We start from the raw sequence: 6,420 nt of genomic DNA, 5'->3' as shown, positions 1-6,420 counted from the left end.
TGGAGTTAAGGACGGCCGTCATCCACTATGTTGGTCCTGGGAACTGAACCTGGGTTCTCTGCAAGAGCAGCCAGTGCTCTTAACTGCTGGGCCATCTCTCCAGCCCCAACATTTATTTATTTTTTGTGCATGTGGAGTACTTATATGCCATGGTCCGTGTGTAGAGTTCAGAGGACATCTTGCAGGAGTTAATTCTTTCCTTCCACCATGTGGATTCCTTGGATTGAACTCAGGTTGTTAGGTTTTCAAGCAAGCACTTTTACCCACTGAGCCATCTTGCAAACCCTTTTTAATAAAAAAATATTGTGTTGGGGCTGGAGAGATGGCTCAGCAGTTAAGAGCACTGGCTGTTCTTGCAGAAGACTCAGGTTCGAATCCCAGCACCCACATGGCAGCTAACAACTGTCTGAAACTCCAGTTTGAGGGGATCCAACAGCCTCTTCTGTCCTCCTCAGGCATTGCACAACACAGGTGCACTTACCTATATGCGGGCAATTCATGCATACACATAAAGTAAAAATAATAAATAATAAATAAAAAAAATTGTGTCATGGTGTGTGTGTGCATGTGTGTGTGTGTGTGTGTGTGTGTGTGTGTGTGTGCCTGTGTGTATGTGTGTCTGTGTCTATGTCTGCCTGTGTCTGTGTGTCTGTGTGTGCATGATATATGCTATAGTGGGAGTGAGGCTAGAGGACAACTCTGTGGCGTTGGTCCTCTTCTACTGGAGATCACTAAGGTCACCAGGCTTGGGCATCAAGGTCTTACTGGCTGAGCTACCTCACAATCTGAGGGAAGAGATTCAGAGAGGGTTGACATTAGCTGGGGCCTGTGGGCTGACAGAGTAGGGTGATCCTGTCCACGGTCATGGCTAGCCTTTTTCAGTTCTCAGTAGAGGAATGAATGTTTAGGATACAGAAGAGCCTGGCATCAAGGAGGTGCCCAAGACTGGTCAGGAGGCCTAGAGAGTCCCAGCTCTGTACTTGGCTTGCTGTAATTCAGAGCATGCCATACAGCCATTTTGAGCCTTGAATTCCTGTACAAGGTGGACTGCCTTTCAGCTTTGATGTTTCTATTGTTTGAATAGTGTTTAACCTTTCCACACTGTGATATCACATTGTTAGATATAAAGTTTATGTTAAAAAACTGTTCAGTCTTGTTGAAAAAAAAATTCATAATGGCTAGGCATGGTGGCACGTACCTGAAATCCTAGTACTCAGGAAGCAGAGGCAGGAGGAGCTCTGAGAGGTGGAGGTCAGCCTGATTCACGTCGTGAGTTGCAGGCCAGCTAGAGCTACAGGGAGACCTTGTCTCAAAATAAAAACAAAAATTTCATAATATTTTTAATTTATGACTTTGTTTTAGCTGATTTCATAGCTGTCCTTGGACACATGAGGCCTGCAAACTGTAGGCTTGACATGAAAAGTTGGTTCGCAAAATTATTGTACATCAGGTTTGCCTTCAGGGTTCATTAAAACAGAGTACCTGCTTCAGAGTGAGGTCTAAAGTTTCCATTTCTTGTCAGGTATGGTAGCACTTGCCTGTAAATCTAATACCCAGGAGATGGAGGGAGGAGGGTTGCTTTGAGTCCAGAGCCAGCCTGGCCTACATAGTGAGTTCCAGGCCAGCCAGGACTACAAGGGAGATCCTTATCTCAGTAAAACAGAAAGATGGGCATGGTGATATACATCTGTAATCTCAGGACGCAGGAAGATTAGGTGTTCAAGGTCATCCTCAGCTACATAGTAAGTTTGAGGTCAGCCTGGGTTACATGATATCCTGTCTGAAAAAAAATTGTTTTCTTCCTTTCTCTTTCTTTCTTCCTCTCTTACTCTTTCTTTCTTTGATTGATTGATTTATTTTTTTATGTATATGAGTATTTTGGTTGCATGTAAGTGCACCATGTGCATTCAATGTCCATAGAAGTCAGAAGAGGGCTTTGGATCCCCCGGAACTGGAATTACAGATGGTTGTTAGCTGTCATGTGGGTACTGGGAACTGAACTCAGGGCCTCTGTAAGTGTGTGCTCTTCACTGCTGGGCCATCTCTCTAGCCCTTGAATTTCCATTTCTTGTTGGACATGTAGCTTAGTGGTAAAGTGCTGTGTAAGGCCCTATGTTGTACCTCCAGCAGCATAAAACAAAAAAAATTATTTCTACCTGTTTCTTAGGGAGTGCTAATGACACTGGTCTAGGTAGCTATGAGCTGAAGCCAGAGCTTGCTGGGAAACTTTCAGACTACTTCTCTTTGGGCCTTCATTTTCTTAGGTGTACAGTGTGTATGTATGTGTGCCTCTGTGGGAATAGGTGTGTGAAATTTATAATTGTTTGTATAATCCAGTGGGAACTGAATTCAGAGGAAACCACTGCAACATCTAGTCCAAGAGTCCTCAATCCTGACCTAGTACCAAAGCAAACTGAACTATGGGACTGTTACCTGGGTTTACAAATTTTTCCCAGATGACTCTAATGACTGCAAAGGATGGGAACCCTCTGATCAAGGCAACTAAGGCTCAGGGTAGCTGAAGTGATTTGTTCAGGCCACTAAGTCAAACAGTGTCTCAGCTAGGAGCCACATTATCTTTTCCTTCCTTCCTTCCTTCCTTCCTTCCTTCCTTCCTTCCTTCCTTCCTTCCTTCCTTCCTCCCTCCCTCCCTTCCTTCCTTCCTTCCTTCCTTCCTTCCTTCCTTCCTTCCTTCCTTGTATTCCCCTGTTTCTTTTAGTATTTATTTATTTATTTATTATTTATTTATTTATTCATTCATTCATTCATTTATTTGTGTGAAGGTACACATACCATGGTGTACTTGTGGGGGTCAGAGGGTAACTTGAGGAGGTTAATTCTCTCCTTCCACCATGTGGGTCCCAGGGATTATTAGACTTAGGTTATTAGGCTTGGTGGCAAGTGGCTTTATCCACTGAGCCATCTTGCTGGATTGAAGCCATGTTTTCCGAGTCACTTACTGGTGACTTTTATTTTATTCTTATTTATTTTTTATTTTTTTTGTCTTTTTATTTATTGGTTTTTTTTTTTGGTCTTTTTGAGACAGGGTCTCCCTGTAGCCCCAGCTGTCCTGGAACTCACTATGTAGACCAGGCTGGCCTTGAACTCACAGAGATCTGCCTGCCTCTGCCTCCCGAGTGCTTGGATTAAAAGTGTGCACCACCACGCCTGACTTTTTTTGTCTTTTTAAAAATTTATTATTTTTATTTTTTTTTATGTGTGTGCGTGTATTGCCTGCATGTAGGTAAGTGCACCTATGTTATGCAATGCTCGAGGAGGACAGAAGAAGCTGACAGATCCCGTGGAACTGGAGTTACAGACAGTTGTTAGCTGTCATGTGGGTGCTGGGATTCGAACCCAGGTCTTCTGCAAGAACAACCAGTGTTCTTAACTGCTGAGCCATCTCTCCAGCTCCTTTTTTTCTGTCTTTTTGAGACAGGCTCTCCCTGTAGCCCCAGCTGTCCTGGAACTCACTATGTAGACCAGGCTGGCCTTGAACTCACAGAGATCTGCCTGCCTCTGCCTCCCAAGTGCTTGGGAATACAGGCGTGTGCCACCACACCCGGCTGACTTTTTTAAAATTTTATTTATTTATTTTTATTAACCACTCAAACTGCACTCTCTCCCTCTAATGCTCCTAAAGGAGGAGAAAGAACAATCATTAGCAGTAAAAGGTAGTTGCAGAAAAGCAACACCATGAGCCAACTTCACGCGCAGGAAAGAGTGCTATGTCTTGTCCTCCTGGTTTCTGGTACTCTACACAGTTAGAGAAACTTCTCTAGTTACAATCTATAGAGATGATCCCTGAGGATCTGGAGAGGTGGCTGAGCAGCACTGGCTGCTCTTGCAGAGGACCAGGGTTCGGTTCCCAGCACCCACATGGCAGCTAACAACTCTAGCAGACAGTAACTGTAGTTCCAGGGGATCCTACACCCTCTTCTTCTTCCATGGGCATTGTAGGACATGGATATGCTTACATAAATCTGCGCAATATACTTGTACATATAAAAATAAAAATAATAAATAAAATCTTAAAGAAAAAGAAAAGATCTCTGAAAGTATAGTCTTCTTATTGGTGACTCATTAGGAAATTCTTCAGGGCTAGGAAGATTATCCTTCTACTATCCAGCAAGTAGAAGTCGAGCCCTCCAGCTTTGTCCTTTATTCTTTTTGTTTTGTCACATAACTAAGGCTGGTCTTGAAGTCTGGATCCTTCTGCTTCCATCTCCCAAGTGCTGGGAGGCGCATGTATCACCATGCCCAGCTCTTGCCCTTTATAAATCTGGAAGCTTTCAGCCTAGTTATGGTTTCTGGACCCTGTTCCCCCTAGCTCCCAGACCTTCCCCTCTACTCCTTCTCCAGGTATTTCTGCATGACCTACAAGCTTCTGGGATGTGCAGGTGGTCATGATGCTCTGGTCATTCTCACTAGTCTTGAAGTTGCCCCAGGTACTCTTCACTTGCTGTGGGAGAGAAGGTGCTCAAGGGGCCCCAGTGTGGCAGAGAACCAGGGAACGTGTCTCCTGGTACAGATGTGGCTGAAGAACATAGCTGAGCATTTACCTTACAACCTTGAAATGGATATGGAGAGCTGGCATCTGAGGACCTAGGATTACAAGTGTGTGCCACTATGTGCAGCCACTTTATCTGTCTGTCTGTCCATCCATCTACTTATGGATGCTCCTTAAGTAGATGGATGCTCCTATGCATTCATCTACCTACCCATCTATCCATTTATCCATTTATTTAGAGACAGAGTCTGGGGCTGGAGAGATGGCTCAGTAGTTAAGAGCACTGGCTGCTCTTGTAGTGGCCCTGAGTTTGGTCCACAGCACACATGTAGGTAAAAACCATTTATAATTCCAGTTCTAGGGGACCTGATGCTTTCTTCTGGCCTCCACAAGCATGGCACTCATGGGCACACTTATATACATGTGTCATGCAATGCCCATGGGGTCAGAAGAGGGCATTGGATCCCCTAGAACTGGAGTTAGGGATGGTTGTTAGCCACCATGTGGCTGCTGGGAACGGAACCCAGGTCCTCTGCAAGAGCTGCCAGGGTTTAACTGCTGAGCCATCTCTCCTGCCCCTTGAGCTTTTTAAAAAAGATTTATTTTTATGGTGCTGGAGAGATGGCTCAGTTCTTAAGAGCATTTTAGCGGCTAAGAGCACCTGCTGCTCACCAAGTATATACTCTTAACCACTGAGCCTTCTCTCCAGCCCTGTCTTGAACTTTTTCTGATCCTCCCGTCTCTTGTCTTCCTGGTGGTGGGATTACCGGTGTTTGCCACCATTCCTGGTTTGTTCAGTGCTGGAGATCAATCTCAGGACTTTAAGCATGCCCTGTAAGTACTCTATCAACTGAGCTACTTTCCCAGCCAAATGCCCCTATTATAAAACCCCAGTAAGAAGAGCCTACCATGTACCAACAAGAGAGTTTCCCTTTTGGTCTTTTTTGAGACAAGGTCTCCTATAGCCCCAGCTAGCCTAGATCTCACTATGTAAGACCAGGCTGGCCTTGAACTCACAAAGGTCCACCTGCCTCTGCTTCCCAAGTTCTGGGACTAAAGGCCTGCACCACCACACCCGGCTTGACTTGTTTATTTTTATTTTATGTGTATGAGTGTTATGTTTGCCTGTGTGTAAGTGCCCCCTAGCCCTTTGAGTTATAATTTAAATTACCATGTGTCCTTGTGACTATAGTCTTGGCCACCGCAGTACTTAATTCCTTTAAAGCAGAAATGAGCAATGTCTAGTGAGTGGGAAATAGTGGAAAGAAAGGTGAGTAGGGCTGGACTCAGGGAGGAATCAAAGGAGAAGGTGAGGAGTCCAGGAGTGTCAGTAGGAGGGGGGGTCACTAAGTACAAGGTAAGCAGCAGGCAGCCTGGCACACAGTCCCTGGCTACCTCAAGGCACAGAGCCTTGAAGCTGTTCAGGATTTATCAACTGCAGACAAGGGAACAGGCTGGGAAAGGGGGCAGTCCCTGGGAAAGGGGACAGTCCCAGGGCAAGGCGACCTGTCAAGAAGCCTAGGGTCTTGTTTTTCTCACTGGTGGCAAATTCAGGGTTGGTAGACCTGGATCATGCAATGAGTCCCTGGCCCTGGTGGATATTCCTGACTGGACAGGGAGTGACTGCTCAAAGCTGTGGTTTAACAACTTCCCCACCCCCATCCCATCTCCAACCAATGGAAGACAGAGAAGTCCCCTGAGCAGGAGAATATGGGCAAGAAAGAAACTTCTGTCTGCATATACAACCAGCCCCAATATACTGCTGACCAACAGGGCTGGGGGTTTTTCATAAGAATATTGGAGTTTGGGCTGGAGAGATGGCTCAGCGGTGAAGAACACTGACTGCTCTTGCAGAGGACCTGGGTTCGATTCCCAGCACCCACATGGTGGCTATGAATTGTTCTTTTTTT

General features: G+C 45.4%; 1 non-coding gene across 1 annotated transcript; it reads right to left on the bottom strand.

Moving 5' to 3' along the window:
* Positions 1 to 3,603: 3,603 nt before the first annotated feature.
* On the bottom strand, positions 3,604 to 3,815 carry LOC115067699. Its single transcript, XR_003847070.1, has one exon. It is a non-coding gene; the product is annotated as a small nucleolar RNA U3 (small nucleolar RNA).
* Between the last annotated feature and the right edge of the window lie 2,605 nt (positions 3,816 to 6,420).

This window comes from Nannospalax galili, unplaced genomic scaffold, assembly GCF_000622305.1.
Source record: "Nannospalax galili isolate Female #2095 unplaced genomic scaffold, S.galili_v1.0 scaffold786, whole genome shotgun sequence".
Classification (NCBI taxonomy): Eukaryota; Metazoa; Chordata; class Mammalia; order Rodentia; family Spalacidae; genus Nannospalax; species Nannospalax galili.
This window is presented reverse-complemented; position numbering and strand designations above follow the sequence as displayed.